Consider the following 25,798-nt stretch of genomic DNA (forward strand, 5'->3'; position numbering starts at 1 on the left):
ATCAACGCTGCTGGTCTTATAGACACCACAATTATATCACAGCCCAAAATGAACCAACTTTTTCACCCTCTACTCAAAATCTCTCTTCGCCCGAGCTTCCCAACTAGACCCCAGGGAGTAACCCTCAAGTACTTTTTTTTGTCACTCACCCCCATTTGGTCACAGAGTATCCATTCTACCCGCTAATTGTCTTTCGGTTCCATTCCCTCCTTTACGTCTTCAGTGCCTTGATTCGGACCCTTACATTCTTCTGCCCAGAAGATTTTTTTTTGACTTTTTTTTTTTTATTTATTTTTGAGACAGAGAGAGACAGAGCATGAATGGGGGAGGGGCAGAGAGAGAGGGAGACACAGAATCGGAAGCAGGCTCCAGGCTCCGAGCCATCAGCCCAGAGCCCGACGCGGGTCTCGAACTCACAGACTATGAGATCGTGACCTGAGCCGAAGTCGGACGCTCAACCGACTGAGCCACCCAGGTGCCCCTGCCTAGAAGATTTTTAACAACTTGGTTACAGGCCACCTTGCACCCAGTCTCTCACAATTGGTATTCTTCCTCACAGGTGCCCACAGTTTCTCAAATAGAAACTATTCACTTCTTTTTTCTTTTTTTTTTTTTAACGTTTATTTATTCTGAGAGAGATCGGGGGGGGGGAGGGGCAGAGAGAGAGGGAGACACAGAATCGGAAGCAGGCTCCAGGCTCTGAGCTGTCAGCACAGGACTCAAAACTCACGAACCGCGAGATCGTGACCTGAAACAAAGTCGGACGCTCAACCAACTGAGCAGCCCAGGTACCCCAGAAACTGTTCATTTCGTAAAGACAGCTGACAGCTGTTCCTGCCTTAAAGACGTATTTCCCACCGTGAGATCCGTGGAACTCTGAAAACACTGTGAATAGGGAAAGACAAATAGGTTTAAGACAAGCTCTTGGAGGGGCAACTGGATGGCTCGGTCGGTTAAGCGTCCAACTTCAGCTCTGGTCATGTTCTCGAGGTTCATGGGTTCAAACCCCGCGTTGGGCTCTGTGCTGACAGCTCAGAGCCTGGAGCCTGCTTCGGATTCTGTGTCCCCCTCCCTCTCTCCCCCTCTCTGCCCCTCCCCTGCTCATGCCCCGTCTCCCTCTGTCTCTCAATAATAAATAAACGTTAAAAAGTTAAAAAAAAAAAAAAAAAAGACAAGCTCTTGGAAATGTATAAGGCAGAGTCATATATTAAAGGCCCTGAGAAGTCCTGCAGGAAAGAACCCCATCCAACAGCCTAACCCTGCGTTCCCTACTTGTATTTGGCCTTAAAACCCCCTGTTTTCACAAACAATACCAATTACCACCTCAAGGAACCAGTATTCTTCGAAGGATAGCTTGAGAAAATACCGTCCTGCCAGATACATTCACTGCCATGCCAGCTCAGCCGCATGATTCACCACCTTCCTCAACCAATTACCAATTAGCCGTGTTCATGGCTCCTTCCGAGGCGATCACATACTCATTGTGTCGAGTGAAACACGAAGCCCCTTCAGAACAGAAGGTCTGTTCCCCGATGTTTCGATCTGAAGAACTTTTCCTAACAACTTCAAGACCCAGCTCAAACGTTAGCACTGCTCTCAAGCTCTCCTCAAGCCAGTCCTCCGTGCTGCTCCGCTGTGGGCCATCGTTCTCACATTGCACGCATTTGTTCACAGGTTCCCCTTCCCAGCGGGGTTATTAGGCCCTTTTATATTTGCATCTGGAGTCCCTAGCGTATGGCAGCAACTCACCCAATGTCGATTGCAGGTCCATTTCGTCGTATTCTCATTCAGTACCTTCGAGATGGCAGGTGTCAATGCATATTTGTTACAAAATTTCTCATGACCGGTCAAATCGACTTGAAAGGACACGCAGCTGTAGGGGTGACAGCTGAGATAAAGGGGTGTTATCTCCCCCGGGAGAGGTACCAAAGGCCCCGCTCTAACTCAAGAGGCTAGATTCGGTCATCTAATCAACCTAGCGGTAGGCTTATTCCTCCCCACCCCCAACCTCATCAGCACCCTCTGCATCTGTACCTCCCTGGGAGGGGACAATCGTCTCCAAAAAAGGAAGCCATATACTTGTCAGCCCCAGATACAACTCATCAGTGGAAGGCACTAGTGTGCACAAGGCACAATGTTGGACGCCCAAGGAGTCCACGTCCTTGCCCAGAAGTATATGGTACCCAATGAGGTATCCCAAGAGGAACGGCAGCTTCCTTACTACTCACTGCAGGACACAATCCACTGGGAAACAGTCTAGCTCTCCTTGGCTCTGAGGAAGTTAATTTCCAAAGAGTTGCATCGAATCCTTTTTGAGGATGAGGCGGACCTGTCAGAGGAGGATAAATGAGGCAGCATTTAAAACCATTTAACACCTTGCTCGGCACTCTCAATAAGAGTGTATCACATTTGATTCTGCTTCTCCTGGATTTTACAGTTTATAGAAATAAAAAGAGGAACCACTTACATGAAATTAATAACCAGCTCAAAAATCAGCTACTCAGTGTATTTTGGACAGATCTATTTGTCTCTGCCATTCTCCATGTTAAATGAAAATTAAAACACACTCTTTAAAAACAAACAAACAAAAAAGCCCTCCTAATTCAGCAGAACAGCATTCAGCAGTCTGCATCCGAAGCCACCTAAATGTGCTGACTCAATTTATTGTCCAAAGTTTAGCAATTTGAGACCACAACGTCTTTAAGATAAGGTCTGGATACAACCTGGGCATGGATGGTCTGGCTCCGTCACAGGAGAGTTAGAAATTCTCGTTGGAATCTAGCAGAACATAAATGTTTCTTTCGTAAGGTTGGGACCTTTCAAATTATTTCCCATTATTTTGTGAGGGAGTCAGATGCATGAAGCAATTTAAACAAGCCAGGCAGGGAACAAGCCACAGCCTACACTGGGGACTGGACGAAGTCACACACAAAGAAGACTTGAGCCGTCGGGGGGTCCGGGCCCCAGCTCTTAGGAGCATGCATGTTCCCAGGGTTGGAGTTAATGAGGCCATTGGTTCCCTCCTTCTCCTTTCCAGAGATTATCATGATCAATTTGCATGATGATTATGGAAAAAAATTAAAACACTATTCCCAAAGATCAAGTTAATAAAGGCCTTTGAGACACAGAGCTTCCTGGAGGAGAAAGCTATCTTTTTCTCTGAAAGAAGGAACAGCACTTAAGATGAGCTCCAGTCTAGCTCAGTAAAGCGATGGTGAATTCCTACCCCCCTCCCTATTTTTTTTTTTAATTCATAGCCTCTTACACCTCGATTAGACCTCTCTCCCTTAAGAGCATGTAACGAATTTAATACAAATTCAGACTGAAATAAAAAGAGCAGGGAGAGAGGGGGGATTGGAATAAAGACAAGAAAAGAATATGAATCGGAGGAATTCTCTTATGGTTGAAAAGCCATTTGCTGGGGCGCCTGGGTGGCTCAGTCGGTTGAGTGCCCGACCTCGGCTCAGGTCACAATCTCGCGGTCTGTGAGTTCAAGCCCCGTGTCGGGCTCTGTTGCTGACAGCTCAGAGCCTGGACCCTGCTTCGGATTCTGTGTCTCCCTCTCTCTCTCTGCCCCTTCCCCGCTCATGCTCTGTCTTTCTGTCTCTCTGTCAAAAATAAATAAACCTTTAAAAAAATGAAAAAAATAAAAGCCATTTTGCTCCTCCTTTCAGTGACAGATCCTACGTTTCCTAGATTCAAACTAAAAAAATCATTTCTCCTTTGCGCCTAAGAGAGAGACATCCACGGTGACTCCTCTCTCCATAGGAGCCACAAAACTGTCCTTACTGCCTCGCTTAAAGGCAAGAGTCTCACATACAGAGCGATTCCTTCTTCAGTTCCGTTCTTACCCTGTTCCTGTCTCTTACGTGAGACAAGATCCTGCTTTTCCCTTCGAGGGAGGTTTGCCTTTTCTGTTCCGTAGAAAAAGCCTTTAACCACCTTGGCAGCCGGCTCGGAGGATGAAATGAATGAAACCAGTCGGCTCCCACTTCCCCTCTGACAGAATCTCTTGTTTGCAGGCAGTCGTGGTGAAAAGCCCAGGTGATGAAGGGGAAAACCTAGCCAAGGCACAAGATCGGCTTTCTTAAGCTTGTTCTTCGTGGTATCGCTACAGGACAGAGTGGGCGATAAAGCAGGACTGTATAAAAACGCAAAACAGAAGTCTGTGCAGCCCTTCCGTCTACTATGCATTTTGCATTTAGCATCCGACCTATCTTTATCGGATTTGCAACAAGAAAAGTAGTAAAGCCAACAAACACTCTATATCACAACTAACTTTCCCGGCAAGTCATCTCCATGTCTCTATTTTGTCCCCCTTACCTCATGGTGGGGAGTCCCCTGGGTGTAAAGACATTCATACCCTTTCTCAATAATTTGTGTTACTGTTGATCCAGGCTTTTCCCTAACCCATGCTACTGTTGACTCCCGTAGTGCATGGTCACCAAGAAGCCACCTGTCACAGTTTATGTCCAGCAAACCCACAAAGAAGGAAATACAGTAAAACCTTGGTTTGTGGACACAATTCATTCTGGAAACATGCTTGTAATCCAAAGCACTTGCATATCAAAGCAAATTTCAAGGGCCATTGGCTCGGTTGTGATCACGTGACCTTCGGTGTCAGGTCCTACTCTCCCTAAGCTAATCTCCCTATTGGGAGACGTTGCTTGTTTATCAAGATAAAATTCATTAGAAAGGTTTGCCCGTCTTGCAGAACACTCCCAGAACAAGTTACTCGCAATCCAAGGTTTTACTGTACTCTTTTCTCAGCACGGAATCTGACGAAGAAACACTCTTAAGAAAAAAGGATACTCTTGGAGTGGCGTTTTTACATTTTATCTATAATTTATCCATTATGTCTTGCCAATGACTGAAGTCACGTCTTTGAAAATTGAAGGCTGTCATTCTAGGACAGCTGTGGCCGTAATAAATCGATTCGAGAACGCTCACCCAGGATGCACGTTGTGCCCAGCACTGTGTGAAGTGAGATCCAGCTTCCACCAAGCCCAACACCCGGTGCTGGATCCACCCACCTGGAGGAAAGAAGGCCTTTTGGTCATCCCTCTGTCTCAAGGGGCACCTTTTCCTGATAATCATATTTGATTCAGGGAGCTCAGGGCTCGGGGATATGGAAAGCTTGTGATCTAATGACGCTAATTTGGTAGCAGATGATACAAATTACCCAAAAAGCAGTCTTTATGGATAAAAGGTAAACAGTGGAGAGGCCATTGCTTCCCCTTTATAGTTTCTATATCTAGTCTTTGGGCAAGCATAAAGACGCTGTCGTGTTCAATCCTCTTAATTCTATGAGGCTCGCCTTCCGGTGAGTCAACTCACCTCCGACCACCCAGCAGCTAATATGTGACCCTGAGATCCCGTTTCTCCCCAAGGAAGGAGGACCCAGAAGAAGGAAGGTGGGAGGTTTCTGATTGGAACGTGTGGTATTTAGCACTAATCTCTAATGCCGGGCACAACTCTTGGCACATGGTGGACTCTCGAGATGTCTTTGTTGAACTGAGCTCAGGAGGGAAGGCTGGAGAACCAAGATTTTTTGAGCAGGTCTGGAAGGCGCCTAGAGGATCGTGTGTAAGGAGGTGATCGCTCTTGGGGTGGCCTCTTTCATATCGCTGTAGTGCCCACCCTGCCCCCCCGCCCACTACTCACTGCCCCAACATCACTCCAAGGGATCGGGGACTTTTGTTCCCAAGCGTCACCAACAGGCAGGGAAGTTCAGACTACTTCCTGAAGTCTCCCCTCTCGCCTGCCAGTTGGCCTTTCTTCCAGTTCACGTACCTGCGCGAGGAGACGGGAAACCCCTTGAGGAAAGCTTCCCATCCATCTTCCTGGTGGTCTTTCATTTCTTTGCCAATAAGACGATCTGCTTCACAACACACTTCGATATATTTGACATCTGTCATAAAACCCGGGTCAGGCATATCTGTCTTCTGTTAAAATAAGCCACTCTACGGAGGCACTTCCTCTGCTGTTAAGGACCCGCCAGAAATAATTATTGACACGTTGTCCACACGTCCAGCCAACCCTCTTAATAGGAGCCATAACTTATGGGTCCTGGGTTCCCCCACTCCTCCAGAGAAACCAGGTAACACTTAGGGGACCAGAAGGAGACGCCATGATATTAAAACATGACGGGAAAGCTGTAGCTGAAGCAACTGACTTGAAATGAACACCTTCCTGTAACATCTTTCAAAAGTTAGTGACTGTGGCGATACACAGCTGTTTCTTTGCGAGGAGGCATAAATTTTCCTCAAAACACTTTACCCAGATGACACCGATGTTCAGGCAACGCAGAAGGAAGCTGATACAAGTTTTCCGAATGACAGCGATCCCTCTTTAGACTTCACGTGGCTCAGCCCTTGGGAGGGTTCCTTACTGGGGACGATTCTGGACACTTGGACTGTCAGTGCATCCTGTGAACGTGAGAGCATTTGCTTCTGATTCTCGCTGCTCCCTTGACAGGCACCCATGGAAAGGGTAGCTCTCAGCTTCCCCCAAAGACCTGCCAGTTGGAAAACTTGTCTCGAGATTGTTAAAATCACTCCTACGCTCAAATGCATTATAGCCCTTTGAGCCTGTGCGGGCCAAGGACATACAGCAAATTATATAACGCAAATTATATAAGAGAGTGTGGGCATATATACCTCTCCCTGCTGATCAGGAAGGAAGAATAGAGATGACTTTTATGAAGGAAAAAGGACTTTTTTTTAAGTTTACCTATGTATTTTGAGAGAGGCAGAGAGAGCATGAGCTAGGAGAGGGGCAGAAAGGGAGAGAGAGAGAGAAAGAATTCCAAGCTGACTCTGCAGCTCAGAGCCTGACACGGGGCTCGAACTCACACGCCGTGAGATCACGACCTGAACCCAAATCAGGAGTCGTTTAACCGACCGAGCCACCCAGGCTCTCCAGTAAAAAAGGATTTTAGAAATGCATGTGCTAACTTCCTGTGGGTTTTGTTGGAGTAAGGAAGGGGGACCCCTTTTTGAAGATGGCTGCAAACATTTCCTCATGGAAATAATTGCCAGGGAAGTGACATTTCAGCAGCTCAGATGTAGCAGGCAGGACAGAACACGTTCCTCGTAACAAATGTTCTACTAGGCGAAAGTAAAACATTTGTTGGAATGGATTTGGGTCAGCTTGACCACGTGAGCAACCCAAATGGCTCTTCGGTGGGCACACAGGGCGGGGGTGTCCGGGAAGGGAGGGGTTGATGCATAACAAAACAATGCAAAGATTAAAACTAGAAGCGGCCTTTATTTGGGCCACTGGGGTAAAGAGACTAAGAAAATATCCCAGGATCCATGGTAAGAAAGTTTGTTCTCCCCGCAGACCCAGACAGGGCTTTTAAGAACAGAGGAAATGAGGGGCTCTTGGGTGGATCAGTTGGTTAAGCATCCAACTTTGGCTCAGGTCATGATCTCACAGTTGGTGAGCTTGAGCCCCGCATCAGGCTCTCGGCTGTCGGTACAGAGCCCACTTTGGATCCTCTGTCTCACTCTCTCTCTCTGCCCCTTCCCCACTCGTGCTCTCTCTCTCTCTCTCTGTCAAAAATAAACGTGGGGCGCCTGGGTGGCTCAGTCGGTTACGCGTCTGACTCCAGCTCAGGTCATGATCTTGCAGTCCGGGAGTTCAAGCCCTGCGTCGGGCTCTGTGCTGACAGCTCAGAGCCTGGAGCCTGCTTCAGATTCTGTGTCTTCCCCCCTCTCTCTCTCTCTCTCTCTCTCTCTCTCTGCCCCTCCCCTGCTCATGCTCTGTCTCTCTCTGTCTCAAAAACAAATAAACATTTTTAAAAAATTAAAAATATTAAAATAAAAAAATAAACGTTAAAAAAATTAAAAAGCAAAAACAAGAGCAGAGAAAAATGCCCAAGTATCGAAAGGGCACACAAGAGAGTAATAGTCCTGGCTGGCAACGTACTTTCCGGGTCCTTTTTCTCACCCCACGCTTGTAGAGATGCCAGACAATTTTGTTTGCACACACATAACCTGCCTGCTCCATACTAAAATGGGAAATAGACTGTCCTGTTCAAACTGGAATAAATTGTTGAAAGAAGCATAAGGGTTTAAGTGTCTTCTTCGGGATCAGGAAATCATCTATCATTGGGACTTTGAGTTAGAGCATTGTAAAGAAGAAACTTGTTCTGTACGTTTATGCTGCTAAACTAGGAAGAAAGACTGCTGTTGAAAGAGATGTTTTAGCAGTATCTGGACGAGAGATTAACTCTGCAGGAGGCAGAGGAAATCGCCAATTTCCCCTTTGTCCACCCCACTCAACTCAAACCACCCCGAACTGTCAGTGGACCTGAAATCGGAGGAAGCAGCTAATTGGATGACCAGTAACGACACCGGCGCTGAAGGATGTTAAGATAAGGGTAACGTAACTGGTGTTTCCAACTAGGAGCAGATCCGTTGCCTGAATCGAAAAACACCAGCAATGCCAACGGACCCCCAAAACGATCGGTCTTCAGTGTCCCACGCCACAAGTGTCCGAAGCAGAGTGTGGTTTATCCTCTGCCGAGTGGATGCCCACGTCCACACCAAAGTCGGAACGAACGCTTCCTCCCCAGGGTTTGTGCTAGACAAGCGGGTCCGGCGCTGGCCGGGACTCCCCAGCTTTTCCACAGATGAAAGGGCATCCATTTCTGAACTCAGCGAAAGGACCATCACCTGTTAGTTGGTGGCGTGTCTCAGGTCTCACAGGGTGAACGGTTGCTGAACAGCAGGCATTCCGAGATCTGCAGGGAATAAGAGCCTCCTACACGAGCCCACCCTCCCTCTCACGTGCAAAGTACCTCAACGAGATGCCTGCACCCCGTCCGGTGCCAGTGATAACAAAAGTCAGGCCGGGAAGGTTTTTCATTCTACGCCGGCAGCCAGTAGGGGATCGACGTCCCATGGAACGTTAAGTACCTTGCGCATCAAGGCCTTGGCATGTCGCTTACCTTGGCGGTTGGGGAGGGGGCCCATTCCCACCGAGTGCCGTCTACACACACGTGGCAGATGTGCTGGGGAAGAACTCCCCCACCTTCTTGCCAGATTCTGACGCGATGCCCGATGCCCGCGTTTGGAGGGAATTGGTGGCACTTTTCGTACGACCGCACGTAAGACAGCGCGTTGTTTCTCCCTGAGAAATGGCTCGCCTCCGCTACGTAGGCGAAGAGCTGGGTTCTGATCCCAAGGACTGCTCTGGAGGCTGCTGCCCGTGTCCTAGGAATGAAACAACCTCCCGCCCACACATGATGACTTCTCTTGTCCCGGCGGTCCGGCTTCCGCGCAAAGGTCTGTTGTACAAAACCCTGGCGTGCCCCTTCTGACTTCTGCAAGTGTGATCTCCTTTCCATCCTGTGCAGCATGGAAAGCAAGTGACACGTGTTCAGGTTTTATGCTAACAAGGTCCTTGGCCTCGTCGTGCCACATTTAAATGTGCCAAGACCGCGCATTTCGACGGCGCAGTCTTCACTTCCCGACGCCGAAATCTGTGCCTGTAGGTGAGAGAGGACTGGATGCTATCACCCCGATGGCTGATGATTGATGATAATATTTCTACATCCATCGCTAAGCCTCTTAAGTTTCTTCTTCACTTTGGGAGTACTTAGCATCTCAGCCTCGCTCAGCCAGGCGCTCCATAAATGCACCTTTATAAACCTCTCAGGGGTAAACTGGGTCAGTTGATGTTGTTTCAGAACATCTGGAAAAGAGTCATCGGGGCGGGGAGGGCTGTAAAAGCTCTTTGTGCTCACGCTCAGGGGATGGAATGAAAACACGGATGTGACACATACCAAATGATTCTAAAACATCCACTTGTTTGTAAGGGCCCCAGCTACGCGCTATCTGCTTTTGCTTCACATAGGAGGAGTTCGGCAAGGACACGGAGTTCAGATTATGTGTGAGTCCTCCCATACAGGCGTAAAAATCCCTTCTCTGGCATTTCTTAGGCGAGCGTTTAAGTTTTTATTTGTTTATTTTGAAAGAGAGAGAGAGAGAGAGAGAGCCAGGGAGGGGCAGAGAGGGAGGGAGAGAGAATCCCAAGCAGGTTCCCCACTGTCAGCGCAGAGCCCGACACGGGGCTCGAACTCATGAACCGTGAGATCATGACCTGAGCCGAAATCAAGGATGCTTAACTGACTGAGCCGCTCAGGCGACCCCGCAGTATTTCCTTACAGGGAGGGAGATCCAGACATTTCAGGGAAGGAAAAAGTCGTTCTTTAAGCATCTTGAATTCCAAGCGGGGGAATTTCGTAAGTGACGGAGGGATGCATTTTATGGTTCTCACTTCCCTTAAAATAGTAATTAAGAAAACACATAAGAGCTTCTCCTTAAGGGGCGCGCTGAGAGTTAAGCTTAGCTGGCCCTCCGCACTGGCCATATTGCACTGTCCTCCTGGATTAGCCCGGGTGCCAGGCTGTTCCTTCAAATTAAGACAATATGCTTGTAGTGATGAACTAATAGTGTTGACCATCCATCTTCCTTTTGTGATCTGGCTCTCGTCGAGCTGAAATGAAGCCACGTCTTCTGCCTGTGGCTGATTAAACACAGAGTAAATCCGCATCTCTAAGGAGGCTCTAATGATTCTCCACAGAGCCCAGGTCAGGCCAGCCGGCACCTGCCGGCCCCAGCTCGGCTGCTCCCATCATAAAACGGAGCATCGGTGTCAGAGACGTGGTAGGTTTCTTTCATCCGGTGTATCGCTCCGGCCAGACCGAATGAAGCTTGCTGGGGACACGAGGTGCCTGTCGCGCCACAGGTAACACACGGTCCCCAGGGAAGGCTCGTCCTCCTCAAGAGTGAAAAGCCCACCACTCTGGGCAAAAACCTGTGCCTTTGCTAGAAGTCTCTGCGGCTTACACCCTGCGGTCTTCTTTTAATAAAAGCGGGTCGGGAAACATCAAGGGGAATCTTTAAAATAAGGTAATCCTTTATTCATCCACTCATTTGTTCTTCTTCTTTTTTTAATGTTTATTTATTTCATAGAGAGAGACAGAGAGACCGTGAGAGTGAGGGGGAGGGCCAGAGAGAGACAGAGACACAGAATCGGAAGCAGGCTCCAGGCTCTGAGCTGTCAGCACAGAGCCCGATGCGGGGCTCGAACCCACGAACCCCGAGATCATGACCTGAACGGAAGCCGGATGCTTAACCGACTGAGCCACCCAGGCGCCCTATTCTTTTTTTTTCATTCATTCAGTAAAAGCTTGTCGAGCACCTGTTGTGAATGAGGCCCCATGCCAGGAACTGGGATTTGGACACGAACACGGGGTCGATGCCGCCCCTGCCCTCCTGGAGGTCACATCCTAGTGACAAGACGGATTCATGATGAATTAAGTACCTACCACTGTGAGCGGTACCCCAAAGAAGAAGGAGCACCGGGGGTAGATAAGGAGGGGACTGATGTTGTCTAGGCTTCAGGGAAGATTTCCCTGGGGAAGGGATAGTTGAGCTTAGACCTAAAGCACAAGGGGGTAGTAAGTTAATAAAGCAATGAAAGAGTATTTTCAGCCAAGGACAGCATGTTCAAAGATCCTGGGGTGCAAAACTAATGCTTGGCCCATCTGAGCCCGGTGAGAGGGAGAATGTCTAAAGAGGAGGCTGGTTCCATAGCGGGGCTCAAAGGCCTTTAGGCTGAGGTAAGGAGTTAGAGTTTTATCCCAAAAGCTTGACTGGAACTGGTGGTTTGTAAGCAGGAAAGTAAAATGAAATCACTTCTTGCCTTTTATGGAGCGGGACTAATGTCGCCGGGCTATATTTGCCGGGGGCGCGGTGCAGATTTGTAGTTTATGATCTCCAAAGATTTCAGCGTTCCTTTCAGGTGGGTATTTTTAGCCCCATCTTATAGGGAAGGAAACTGAGGCTCAGAGAGGGTAAGTGACTGGCCGAGATCACACAGCTGGCCAAGTGGGGCCAAGTCCCCCCAAGGTCAACCTCACACCCAGGTCCTTTCCTCTGCCTCACGCTGCCTGCCCACACACAGACTGAACGCTCGCCTGCAAAACAGTTGTGACATTCATGTAACCTCACTTTCTCCCAATGGCTTGACGTTGAGAGAATTTCCTCAACGTCATTAGTGAGGACGTTGGTAATTTAGTGATTGGTAATAAATTAGAACTCCATTTAAATCGTGATAGAATTAAAGATTGGGTCGCAGACTTACCTCATCTCTTAAAAAGGAATCCTGGGACCAAAGTCTTAAATGAGTTCCATTTATTATTATTTTTTTTAATAGTGAGCTCTGGGTTTGTTTTGTTTTCTTAATGTTTATTTATTTATTTTCAAGAGAGAGAGTGAAAGGGGGGGGAGGGGCAGAGGCAGAGGCAGACAGAGAATCCCAAGCAGGCTCTGAGTTGTCAGCGCAGAGCCTGACGTGGGGCTCAAGCTTATAAGCCATGAGATCATAACCTGAGCCAAAATCAAGAGTTGGACGCTCAACCCGCTGAGCCACCCAGGTGGCCCGAAGGAGTTCGATTCAGAAGCTAAGAACCAAAGATCTGGATTCAGAGTGAACTGGGTTTAAATCCCAGCTTGTCTGGTAACTGACGGCGTGATACAGGGGCGCCTGGGTAGCTCAGTCGGTTGAGCCTCCGACTTCGGCTCAGGTCATGATCTCAAGGTTGGTGGGTTCGAGCCCCACGTCGGGCTCTGTGCTGACGGCTCGGAGCCTGGAGCCCGCTTCGGATTCTGTCTCCCTCTCTCTCTGCCCTTCCCCTGCTTGTGCTCTCTCTCTCTCTCTCTCTCAAAAATAAACAAATATTTTAAAAAATGTTAATGCTAAAAAATTAAATAGCACGTGGATACAAATGCGAAGTCTCAGTTTTATCCTCCGTAAGTGCCTATATTCGGACCAAGTTCACTTGGTTGCTGTTAGGGTTAAATAAAATAGTGAGACAAACCAATTCTCCACGTTTCTGGCACACTCCATACTCGTTGGCCGCTAGCACGACCACCTGCACCATCATCGTGATTATGGTCATCACCATCCTCTGGTTAGTTCACCAGTTCACCACGTTAGTGGCCCATCAGACACAGCACCGCTTTCTCCTGGCATGTGATTTCTGCCCTATTTCAAGGGCATCGCTCACGTCCCCGTCCTCGCGTCACTGAAAGGGATGTGCACTCACCCCAGGCAGGTAGCTGAAGACCACGTCCGCCTAATAACGCACGCAGCAATTAAGCTCAACCGTGTCGGAACACGACGCAAAGGAGCAAAGACCGAAACAACTTTGCAAAAGGAGATACCTAACGGAGACGGGTGGCTATGGGGCATTTAAAACGTAAGTCCCCTTTGAAATCAGTAGCTATGACAGATGGAAAGACTGTTTTGCCTGGAAAACTGCTTCCTTGTCTCAAGAGAGTCTCTTTTTTTTTTTAAAAACGGAAGCTATCAGAGCGATCGTTTTTCACCACGGACAGTTTACATACAGATATTATGTAAACAGCAGGCAGATGCTCGTAGGTCTGATGCAAGTTCCCACTGAAGGATCTCAAATATCTTAAATCCAGAAATATATCTGGGCAAAGCCATCCGCTCCCTTGATGGTTCTCTAATGCGATTCACAAAATTTACAGTTAAAATGTAACAACGCCGTGGAGGCGCCTGGCTGGCTCAGTCGGTTGAGCATCCGACTGCGGCTCAGGTCACCATCTCAGGGTTTGTGAGTTCGAGCCCCACATCCGCCTCTCTGCTGTCAACAGGGAGCCTTCTTCAGATCCTCTGTACCCCCCCTCTCTCCGCCCTTCCCTCGCTCACTCTCTCCATCTCTCTCTCTCTCTCAAAACAAATAAACATTTTTTTTTAAGTTTTTAAAAACTGTAACCGTGTTGGAAAAGCCCCCTGTCCAGTGCCTGGCACTCGTGCAGCCTTTGATTGATGTTAACTATTGCAATAATATGACGAAAATACTTCAGGTTGAACAGACTTCCCACCCCCTTTCCTTCACTGAGAGGCAATTGACATGTAACATGTGTACCTTTAAGGCATGCAAGGCGATGATTTGACACACCTACATATACCGCAAAATAATTACCACAGCAGGGTTAGTTAGCATCTCCCCATCACCTCACATAATTACAAATGCTCTTTTGTCGGCAGCGGAGGGACATTTGATAGCCACTCTGAGTACCTCTAGTCACCATGCTGTGCATAAGACCCTCTGAATTCGTTCATCTGATAACTGGAGGTTTGCATTCTTTGCCCAACATCTCCCCATTTCTCCCAGCCCCAAGATCCTGGTAACCACCATTCCGTCTGTCTCTATGGGTTCAGGTCTTTTAGACTATACGTGTAAAGGAGATCACACAAGGTTTGTTTTTCTCATCAAACGTATTTCGCTTAAAACAATGCCCTCAGTGCCCACCTGTGTTGTCTAAAATGGCAGGATTTCCTTCTTTCTTGTGGCTACACTGTTATTTCTACGTGTGCACGTTAGATTCCCAGAAATGTATACATACCACAGCTTCTTTTTCCATTCATCCACAGGCACTTATAGGTTGTTTTTTTTTATGTGGGTTCTTGTGAAGAATACCGTAATGAACACAGGAGTACAGACACCTCATGGAAATCGTGATTTCATTCCCTTTGGATACATACTCAGAAGCGGGATTTGGGACCATAGGGCAGTCTCTTTTCTTTTTAATTCTTAGAACGTCCAAACTGTTTTCCATAGTAGTTCTGCCCATTGATGTTCCCACCAACAAAGCACAAGGGTTCCTTTTTATCCACATCCTCACCCACACTTATCTCTGGCCTTTTGGGTTTTTGGGGGTTTTTTTGCTTTTGTTTTTGTTTTTTGTTGTTGTTGTTGTTGTGTGAGTGTGAGTTGGGAGGGGCAGAGAGGAGAGAGAGACGGTCTTAAGCAGGCTCCACGCTTAGCTCAGAGTTCCTCGGACTCCGTCCCACGACGGCGAGATCATGACCTGAGCCCAAACCAAGAGTCAGGCGCTTAAGCAACCGACTTAAGCAACTGATGCTTAACCCAGTCACATCACTCCTGTCTTTTTGATAACAGCCATTCTAACAGGTGTGAGGTGACACCATTATGATCTTGATTTCCATTTCCCTAACGAGTAGTGATGTTTGGTGTCTCTCAATGTACCTTCTGGCCATTTGCATGTCTTTTTTTGGGAAAACGTCTGTTTAGGTCTTTTGCCCACTTTTTCGTCAGATTGTTTGGTTTTCTGCTACTGAGTTTTGTGAGTTCCTTAAGTATTTTGGATACTAATTCCTTATGAGATATACGGTTCCCAAGTATTTTCTCCCTTTGCATAGGTTGCCTTTTCATCCTGTTGTTTGCTTCTTTTGCTGTGCAGAAGACTTTTGTTTGAAATAGCCCCACTTGTTTATTTCTGCTTTTGTTCTTTGTGCTTCTGGAGTCAGATTCAAAACTCATTGCCGAGACCAATGTCAAGGAGATTTTCCCCTATGGTTTCTTCTGGGAGTTCTATAGTTTCAGGTCTTAGGTTTAAGTCTTCAGTCCATTTGGAGTTCATTTTTATGAATGGTGTTAGATAGATAGGGGTCCAATTTTATTCTTTTCTATGTAATTATCCAGATTTCCCACCACTATTGAAGACACAACCCTTTCTCAGTTGGGTATTCTTGGCTCCTTTGTCATATAGTCATTGACTATATATGTGTGAATTTATTTCTGGGCTCTCAATTTATTTCCAGTGGTCTATGTGTCTGTTTTTATGCGTTACCATGTTATTTTGATTATAATAGCTTTGTAATATAGTTCAAAATCAGGACATGTATGAGGCTTCCAGTTCTGGTCTTCTTTCCCAACACTGCTTTGTCTATTTGGGGTGTTTTGTGGTTCCATAGGACTTTTAGGATTTTTTTTTCTATTTCTGTGAAAAACACCATTGGAACTTTGATAGGGATTGCACTGAATCTACAGATGGCTTTGGGTAGTGTGGACATGTTAACAATATTCTTCCAATCCAGAAGCATGGGATATCTTTCTGTTGATTAGTTCTCTTCAATTTTTTTTACATCAAAGTCATATAGTTTTCCAGGTAGAGATCGTTCATCTTGGTTACATTTATTTCTAAGTGTTTTATTCGTTTTTGGTTCTGGTGCCAATGTCATTGTTTTCTTCATTTCTTTCTTTTTTTTTCTTTTTTTTTTTTTTTTTTTTTGGTTTTAAGTAAACTCTACACCTACCAACATGGGGCTTGAACTCACGACCCTCCATGTTCTAGCAGCTGAGCTAGCCAGCTCCCCCCCCGCCTTCATTTCTTTTTCAGGTATTTTGTTGTTAGTGTATAGACACACACCTGATTTCTGTATATTGATTTTGTATCCGGAAATTTTACCGGATTCCTTTTTAAGACGTTTTTGGTGGAATTTATAGGATTGTCCACATACAAGATCATATTATGTGGAAGTACACCCAATTCTCCTTTTTTCTTTCCAATTTGGATCTTTTCTTTCTTTCTTTCTATTTTTTTTTCTCTCCTCTCCTCCCCTCCCCTCCCCTCTCCTCCTCTCCTCTCCTCCTCTCTCCTCTCCTTTCCTCCCCTTCCCTCCCCTCTCCTCTCATCCCCTCTCCTCTCCTCCCCTCTCTTCTCCTCTCCTCCCCTCTCCTCTCGTTCCCTCTCCTCCCCTCTCCTTTCCTCCCCTCCCCTCTCACTCGTCCCCTCTCCTCCCCTCTCCTTTCCTCCCCTCTCCTCCCCTCTCCTCTCCTCTCCTCTCCTCCCCTCCCCTCTCCTATCGTCCCCTCTTCTCCCCTCTCCTTTCCTCCCCTCCCCTCTCCTCCCCTCCCCTCTCCTCTCCTCCTCTCATCCCCTCCCCTCTCCTCTCGTCTCCTCTCGTCTCCTCTCGTCTCCTCTCCTCTCCTCTTCTCTCCTCTCCTCCTCTCTCCTCCCCTCTCCTCTCATCCCCTCCCCTCTCCTCTCATCCCCTCCCCTCTCCTCTTGTCCCCTCCCTTCTCCTCTCCTCTCCTCTCTTCCCCTCTCCTCCCCTCCCCTCTCCTCTCCTTTCCTCCCCTCCCCTCTTCTCCCCTCTCCTCCCCTCCCCTCCCGTCCCCTTCCCTCCTCTCCCCTCCCCTCCCTTCTCCTCCCCTCTCCTCTCTTCTTTTTCACCCTAATTGCTCTGGCTAGGACTTCCCAAACTGTGTTAAGTAAGAGTAGTGAGAGTAGACACCCTTGTCTTGTTCCTGACTTTAGAGCAAGAGCCTTCAACGCTTCACTGAAAAAGACTTTTTTATTTATTTGTTTGTTTGTTTGTTTCAATCGAAGCATAGTTGACATACAATGCTATCTTCATTTCAGGTGTGCAGCACAGGGATTTGACGTTTGACATTTCTCTACCTTATGCAATGTGCACAATGATGCGTGTAGTCACAAAATCATCCCGTTAACCCCTATGTTTCACAAATGACACAACTGTGCTCCAAAGAGGTCAGGACGCTTTCACACGATTTTATAGCTACTAAGACCAGAGCCTACCTGTGAGGGCATTAAGAAGTTGAGTCCATCTAGGGGCGCCTGGGTGGCTCCGTTGGTTGAGCATCTGACTCTTGATTTTGGCTTAGGTCATGATCTCACCATTCAGGATTTCTGGGATTGAGCCCCTGCATCAGGCTCTGTGCTGACAGTGTGGAGTCTGCTTGGGATTTTCTGTCTCCCTCCCTCGGTCCCTCCCCGTTCTCCCTCTCCCTCTCTCTCTCTCAAAATAAATAAATAAACAAAAAAAAAAAGTTCAGGCAATCTAAACTCTGAAATAAGCAGAAAATTCCAGCACACCCACGTCTCTGAAAAAGATGACCCCATTTCATGGGGCTGTTCTTTCATCACATGAACCCAACCTTCATTCCCTTCTTCTCATCTATCCCCACTAGACTTATATGTTCCATGAAGACAAGGACAGTGCACCTGTCACTTCCCACCTTGTCCCACAGCCGCCTGACATGTTGTTGTAACGGGTGCTCATTAAACCATTTGTTGAATTGGATGGAAATGTATTAGCCCATAGCACACTGCCACGGGGCAAGCCAAATTGTTACACTGTCCAACCCAGAATTACGTGCGAGACTTACCTAAACGTTAAGTCTCTCACTGGAACTCTGAGAGTTCTAGTTTTCATATTTTGTTTTATAAATAGTTGTAACCCAAAGATACAAGGTAGCACGTGCCCAACCGGTCCTGTTTTCGCTGTCGACCCATTCCCAGTACAACCTCCTGTCTATCTGAGTGATAACTCGGTCTACAGTGAGCAAGACCAAGTAAAAATGAGGTGAAGACGGTCCAGCAACTCCAAGACTGACCCTGAAACTTAAGGAAAAACACACCGCAGGCACCTTGGAGACCACTTTCAGGCCAGAGGTGGATTTCCACCCACCTCCATTTAAAAACCTCACCGCCAACCATGCTGAGGTTTGCTCGCGGCTGTTGAGAATATGGTTTGATGCTCCCTCCAGTCCAGGACGGGAGGTGCCCGCAGCGATGGAGAAGTCCTGTGGTCTGTAGGAAGGCTTCTATCAACTGCCACCAACCTGACACAGGAATTCAGACATACCATTTCCCAGCAGCCCTCTCCCCATCACCCTTGTCTAGTGACGCTCCTTCCACCCACTGTCAAACGGCTCAAGAAAAGTGGAGTAAAAGACATGGAGGGAATCACAAATTGCTCTCTCTGAAGCTCAAGTTTATCATCTGTGACATAATGACTGTGGGGCACCTGGGTGGCTCAGTTGGTTACGCATCCAACTCTTGATTTCGGCGCAGGTCATAATCTCATGGTTTGTGAGTTCGAGCCCAGCGCGGGGCTCTGTGCTGACAGTGTGGGGCCTGCTTGGGATTCTCTCCTTCTCTCCTTGCCCCTCCCTCACTCATGCTCTCTCTCTCTCTTTCTCTCAAAAATAAGTTAAATTTTTTTTTAAAACAAGAAATAAGGATTGTAAGGCTCAGTTGGTTGAGCGTCTAACTCTTGACCGCCACATGGTTGTAAGAAAAGTCACAGACAGACATCTTCGGGAATATAAAGACTACATGATCATAAACTGGCTTTTTTTTTTCTCAAAAGCCTTCCACCAGGTGTCACGGGGCTAACAAAATGAACACCCCCACACAACCCTGCCCTTCGGGGCACTTACAGTCTAGTTTACACATCTAAGCATGGGCAGTTGAAAAAATACGCACGCATAGACGCAACATCGTTCTGCTACCGAATATCTTTGCAAAGGAGTACAATATAGGCCACGCTGAAGCACAACTGAAATCATCTTTGATTCTGAACACCCTTAGATCATTTCACTGAAATCGGCATATAAAATTTTCCATCTTTAGAAGGGAGGAATAAAGAATATGGAAACCGGGTCCTGTTAAGTTCAATTCTGTATAACTCAATTTAGAATCAGGCATAACTAAAATGGATCAGAAAGATGGCCCAGATCCCAGCTTGACCGACAGAAGTCATACACCGCAACGCGGTGTAAAGGATTTGTGTTGACACAAAGTTGGGATTTTTTTTCTTCCCCCTTATCAAAAAACAGGCATATTTGGCATTTTGCCCAAAGTGCTTAAAGTGGATTATATCTACATCTGACTTCGCGGTAAGTGCAAAGACAAAAATCTCTGAAATTTATAAACAAAAGTTTCTTTCTTCCTTCAGAGTTCAAGGCAAAAAACCAGCCTTCGCGACTCTCAGGCGTAGCACAGCTTGGAAGTTACAAGGATGTCAGATATATTTATTATTGTGGTAGCTCGAAATTTCCATCCTGCTACATTTAAACACTGAGTTGGAGTTTGCAAAAAATAGCATCGGCAGCATTGCCAGCGAGATCCTCTAACCTTAGCACAGAGTAAATATGAAAGGAGAAAAGAAATGTAACCTTTTCAAAGTTCTCTCTATGCAAATATCATGCAGAAGTCACTGATTCCTGAGCACTCTGTCGCTTTGATAGCTGAACCAGCCTGCCAAACCATCACGGCAAGCGTCTTATTTTGATCTTTCACAGATTTCTTTAAATTCCCGTTCACTTTCTGTATCTACTAAAAGTAAGTTTCTTTAGCATCTACTACAGTCATAGCCACAAAATCACAAAAGAAGCTTTTTATGAAATGCCTGGGTCTGTTTATCCTTTGAGCGCAAATTGCCACTACACTCAGGCCATCTTCCAAAATGATCCATTAAAAATAAAATATACTAACAGTAGCAGTGTCTGTGCTGAGACTTGGGGGGGGCACAAACCCCCTGTCTTGTTATCCCATTTATTTGAATGAGTGCATGTCCCATGTTGTTGGGGGTTTGGACTGAGAAAAATTTTGGACAACAGACGTCCGTGAAGGCAGGAAAAGCCAGGTACGTGGAGAAGGGTGCTGTTTTCCCAGGGCTGGAAACTCAGTCTGACGCATGAGAGAGACACTGCAGGAAGAGGCAGGGTCTATTTGGATGAAAGCCACAGGGAGACTCCGGTCCAAACTGCCACTGCCTCCAGGCTGAAGTGATAAAGTGGACACACAGACAGAAGGACCTCCCCGTCCCACACACACTCCACTCACAGCCACTCTGACGCTCCGTGCCAAGCTGCAGGGGAGAACTGCCGAGCCCAGTGGAGCCCAGATGGAGTGATGGAAGGGACCAGGCAGGCACAGGTGGTCCTGTGGTGTCCAAGAGAGGCTCTCAAGAGCTCATTAAGGGTAATTCCACCTTATGCGTGCCCACAGCTAAGGGAGACCTACAAATATCCAAGTTCCCTTTGAGTTTCTTTATAACGTTCATGTATTTATTTTGGGAGAGAGAGAGAGAGAGAGAGAGAGAGAGAGCTCGAATCCCAAGCAGGCTCCATGCTCAGCGAGGAGCTCGACACGAGGCTTGATCCCATGACGGGGAGATCATCCCCTGAGCCACAGTCAAGAGCGTGACGCTTAACCGACTGAGCCACCCAGGCACCCCCGCAGGTTCCCTTTGCGTATGGAATATCCAGCTGACCACATATGACCCACCTGTGAAACATAGGAGTAATATTTGCTAAGTTTAAATGTAAAATTTGAGAATCGCTGACGCAACTCTTGGCAGTAAGTTACCTAAAATGCTCATTGACCGTGTGAAGCTGAATGGGGGTAGCCTGTCCCTGTGGCTCCTTTCTCTGGGACAGGCCGTCCACCGACGCTAACATACCGCTTCTGCATATTACCAAAAACTTCTGCAACATTATCTTCGTATAGCTTCTAAGGATGCCTAATTTACTACTAAGCCATTGCTCAAGCATTAGGAGAACCCCGCTCCCTGTCTTTCAAAACGCATCAAGAATTCATAAAACCTAAATATTGTGACTCATCTCCATTTAACGATTGCTGTCCTTAATCATGGGTGTTAATACGGAAGTCTACAATTCGGCATGCGCCTTGTGATGCATAATGAAGGATGCAGAAGTGATTGCTCTCGATAAACTACTCGGACAATCTGGGTGCGGAAGCAATCAGCAATCGATGGTATAGAATGAAAAAACACTCGTGTTGCAACATCAGAAGTCACCCAGTAACGGGGCAACCCAAACAGAGGAGAAAAAGTCTGAATTCAGTCTTTCTTCCAGCTTCTGGCAGGAGCTCTGAGCAAGAGGAAATAATAGAAATACCCAAGACAGTTTTGCCTTATATGTCTGTTGGTTTGTTCTTGGTTTTTGAGGCAAGAGATCATTAGAATTTGTACCTGTAAACCTGTATGACTTCTTTCCGCAGCATCACTGTCACCTTAGCAGTTAATGAAGAAGACGTGTCTTCCCTGAACTGGATAAAACAACACCCTGATCCAAAACAAGAACAAACAAACAAAAATAGAATTGTGAGCAAGTTTTGCTCAATTAGTAAATCAAGGCCTTTTCTTATTCTAGAAAGGTGTGTGGGATCAAAAGCGTGGCATTCCTTTCGACCACACAATTAAGGATTTTTGCCCAGTTGTTAATCCAAAAGCATCTTCCTGTGCAAAGAACCGAGCGATCTGACAACGGGTCCGTATTTTAGCATTTTGAAAGCGTGCCTTTGTGAAAAACATGCCACAAAGAAAACATTTAAATGCGTCAAATTCAACAATCTGCTCATATTGGTAACATGAAACACACACAGTCTTTCACGAGGTCCAAACTTTAAGACTATTTTAAATGACCAGTGAGCAAAGAAGTTAACAAAGAGTTGGCTTCAAACTTTCCTGTTTGATAGCAGTGATGTATTAGGAGAAAGAAAAAGCCGTCCTTGTCAAAACACCACTTTGTCTCCCCCGACCAGGTCTTCACAGGTATAACAATTGCAACCGAAGTTTTATTAAGCAGTTAAATTCCAGCCTTGATTCAAGATATTTAGTGCCGGGCCACATTTGTCCTAGAAATGTTTTCTTTCTTTCTTTTTTTATTTTTTTTAAGTTTTTGCCCAAACGAATGCATTTCTCAGCCCCATATATTTGATAGTAGACTCAGCGGATCTTGCCAAATATCATGGAAACCTTCGAAAAAAATCGCTCTTGTCAACTCGCGAGAAGCCAGAATGTGAAATGGATATTGCGTGGCAGTGGGCTCACTGTATCAAATCGGATGAGACGGTACTTTGTGAATGGTCGCCAAAGCCCCCTACGCGTGTGAAGTATTCACACTTCCGTCCCAGCTTCCTTCACCATGATGAAGGTGATGAGGACTGTGGTAATCAGAATATTAACAATGGCTATCATTTACTGAATGGTTCTTTTTTTGAGAGAGACAGAGAGAGACAGAGGCAAGTGAGAGCGTGAGTGCAAGAGGGACAGAGGAAGAGGGAGAGGGAGAACCTTAAGTGGACGCCACAGCCCGCTCAGAGCCCGAGCCCTACGTGGGGCTCGATCTCACGACTGTGAGATCACGACCTGAGCCGAAATCGAGTCAGACGCTTAGCCAACTGAGCCACCCGGGCACCCGCTGAGTGATTTCATTCTGTGCCAGCCACTATGCTAAGCACTCTACACGAAGTTGTTTGTTTACTACCAACAACCGTCAGTTGATATACAGAATATTATTCTCTCCACTCTACAGAGAAACACGGAGAGCTCAGAGAAGTTAAGCAAATTGCCCAAGGTCACACAGCTCATCGGCCTACGAGCACGAAAGTAGTTCTTGGTGCCCCCATGCCAATCGAAGCGTTGGCAGAGAATTCATGAATTGGGCCATCGTGTGGTGTGCCCCAGGTAACCCAACAGATGGTCATATTACCATGTAGTCATTGAAGAAAAGGGATACACATACAACTACACCCACCACCCCCCCACACACACAAAGTTGAATTCACACAGAGTTGTTCTTGTCATGCGAAAAACGATGCGTATAAGATGTGATTTTGCTATGCAAAGGGTCTCTCTGGCACAGAGCAAGCATCCGCTAAACGTTTGCTAAATGAGCACACACTCCCCGGTGAGGCAGTATTTACCTTACTTTCTTGGCACAGCGCTCAGAAATCCTGGGTGTGCAAATGACGAAAACTCAACCAGCTCAAAGCTAAAGGACGAGCTGATTAGTTGACATAAGCGAAGGGTCTAGAGAACTCGAGGTTCCAGCATGGCTGAGTGCAGGCACTCAGGTAAGATGCCTTAAATTCATCCCACTCTGGAGGCTGCCCAGCTCTGCCCTGTCGTCTTCACTGGTTTTCTTCTCAGCCAGGCTCTGTTTGCCAGCGGTTATGGGATTACCTATGGCTGTTCCGGGTAGGAGAGCACTTGCTCCTTTCTGTCGCCAGCCGAAGTCCCAGGGAAGCCTTGAACTGGCTTAGCCTGGATCATACACCCCTTCTCGAACAAATCATCACTTTCAGAGGGATAAGAATCCGATTGGCTAACAGAGAAGGGGGCCGGGGAGGAAGGGAAGAAAAGAGGAGGAAGAAGGGGATGCTGGTCATATCCAGAAGCGTGACACAAGAGAGGCCTCTCCGCCCAGAGGTATCTTGCTGGGTTGTATCTTCAATCTTATCTCAAAACTTTCGCTTCTAAGGCAGGGAGTGGATTACAGATCACCCCTCCTTCCTTTACAGATCACGTTATTTTATGGCTGCCTTATTTGTTATATTTAAAGGTAATCAACACAGAGCTTTGAGGACGGCAAGGCTTACTACGGGTGATGCCATTCAGGAGGGAAATTGTTTCTCCCTCTGCTTTATTATATTGGTCATAATTATGATCCGTACCATGGTGACACTTAATTACACTCTTCCAATAAATCCACATTTGTCTTCCAATTCATAAATTAACAAAAGGAGGCTACCCAGGGTGCCCCCCGTTACACACTTACAATTTTTTTTTTTCAGACCCTAGAGAAACGATGGGAGTTTCCTGTGGTTCTTCCTCACACAGTCACATCCTTCGGCCCCATTGCACACAAAGGTCTCATTGATTAGAACAGGACACTTCTACGCAGGGGCTGAGGGTTGGGGATCCAGGAAATTCTCAACTGGTTTTACAAGAATGAGCACCACACCTTCTTAAAACTCTACGGTGACGGAGCCACAGAAATTGAGTCTGTAATGAGAATTCTGGAAAAATTAGAGAACTGCCTTCGGGCAGTTCAGGGTCTGTGGAGATTGAGAATTCAGAGAAGAGCAAATGAGTATCTCAGGCCCTTCGGCTTCATTCTCCCGTCACGTGTTTCCTAAGCCTTCTGAACCCCACCCTCGGCAGAGAGAGAAAGAGACCCTAATGGAGAGCCTTCCACAGCCAGACAGGTGCCTGTCCTCACTGCCTGAAGCCCCCAAAGCACCACTCTTCTTAAATCCTCTCCCTTCCCGTAACTTTTCCGTCACCTTTTCTTTTTCTTTTAGACCCAGGGGCAGAACATTGAGTAAGTCATACTCCTCAACTCATTATCACTGCACGTTTGTGTATCCCCTTCCCCCTGCCATTTTCCTGTCCCCCATTCCATAAAAGCTAGTATCAGGTTTGACGATATCCTGGAATATGTATGTGTCTTCGTAAGACACGTAGTATTCTCTTGTTCGGTCTGAGTGTGTTTTCAGCTGATACGAATGATGTCCACAGACTTTGTTTTGTCTTCCTTCCTTCCTTTCTCCCTCCCTTCCCTCCCCCACTCTCTCTTTTCCTTCTTTCTTTCTTTCTCTTTCTTTCTTTCTCTTTCTTTCTTTCTTTCTTTCTTTCTTTCTTTCTCTTTCTTTCTGTCCTTCTTTCTTTCTCTTTCTTTCTTTCCTCTTTCTTTCTTTCTTTCTTTCTTCCCTTCCTCCTTCTTTCCTTCTTTCTCTCTTTCCCAGCACAGTCTTTAAGATCCACCTCTATGACTTCACACTGTTCCATGGTGTTGCACGAGAAGCCTCCTTGGCATCCCATTATCTGTCCTGCTCCCTGATGAACCCTGAGATTCCATCATCCTCATTACCACAGACAACACTGCGATGAACCTCTTCATCCAGCCTCCCCACAGGGACCTGATCAGAGCTTCCCCGGGCTCTACACTCAGACGTGGGACACTCAGGTCATGGGGCTAAAGGATGGGTCTCCATCTGGCTCCCCTGTTCTGACTCCTTTGTGGGAAACCTACCAGGGTGACGCCATCAGGTTCATATCATGTAAAGGGGAGAGTCTGAGGCTCCAAGAGGTTACGCGATGTGTGTAACTTCACGTCGCCAGTTAAGTAGAGAGTCAGGGTTTAAAGCCAAGTTTCTCTGACTCCCAGGTTAGCACCCTTCCATTGTACTATACTGCCTTCCACAGGAATCTTTTGATTGGATGGCCTAGGCTGGAGGCAACAAGGCCTTCCCTTTGTCCGGCACCCACTCCTTCAAGCTCCCTTCAAGTCAGCAGGGAGTGGCGAGCCCACCCTGCCCCAAGGGAC

General features: G+C 46.9%; 1 long non-coding RNA gene across 5 annotated transcripts in view; it reads right to left on the reverse strand.

The window, feature by feature from the left end:
- Positions 1-740: 740 nt before the first annotated feature.
- Positions 741-25,798, reverse strand: part of LOC102972919 — a 69,175-nt gene continuing 44,117 nt past the window's right edge. The window contains exons 5-9 of one of the 5 annotated variants that reach the window (XR_006218433.1): positions 21,658-21,751; positions 3,852-4,111; positions 2,222-2,329; positions 1,750-1,873; positions 741-885 (exon numbers count right to left, since the gene is read on the reverse strand). This is a non-coding gene — a long non-coding RNA (uncharacterized LOC102972919). Of the gene's footprint in view, positions 886-1,749; positions 2,330-3,851; positions 4,112-5,793; positions 6,429-21,657; positions 21,752-25,798 lie in introns of all 5 variants that reach the window. The other 4 variants (XR_006218432.1, XR_006218430.1, XR_006218431.1 and 1 more) reach the window with 4 other exon arrangements.

The sequence above is a fragment of the Panthera tigris genome, chromosome B3 (genome assembly GCF_018350195.1).
Source record: "Panthera tigris isolate Pti1 chromosome B3, P.tigris_Pti1_mat1.1, whole genome shotgun sequence".
In the NCBI taxonomy this organism is placed as follows: Eukaryota; Metazoa; Chordata; class Mammalia; order Carnivora; family Felidae; genus Panthera; species Panthera tigris.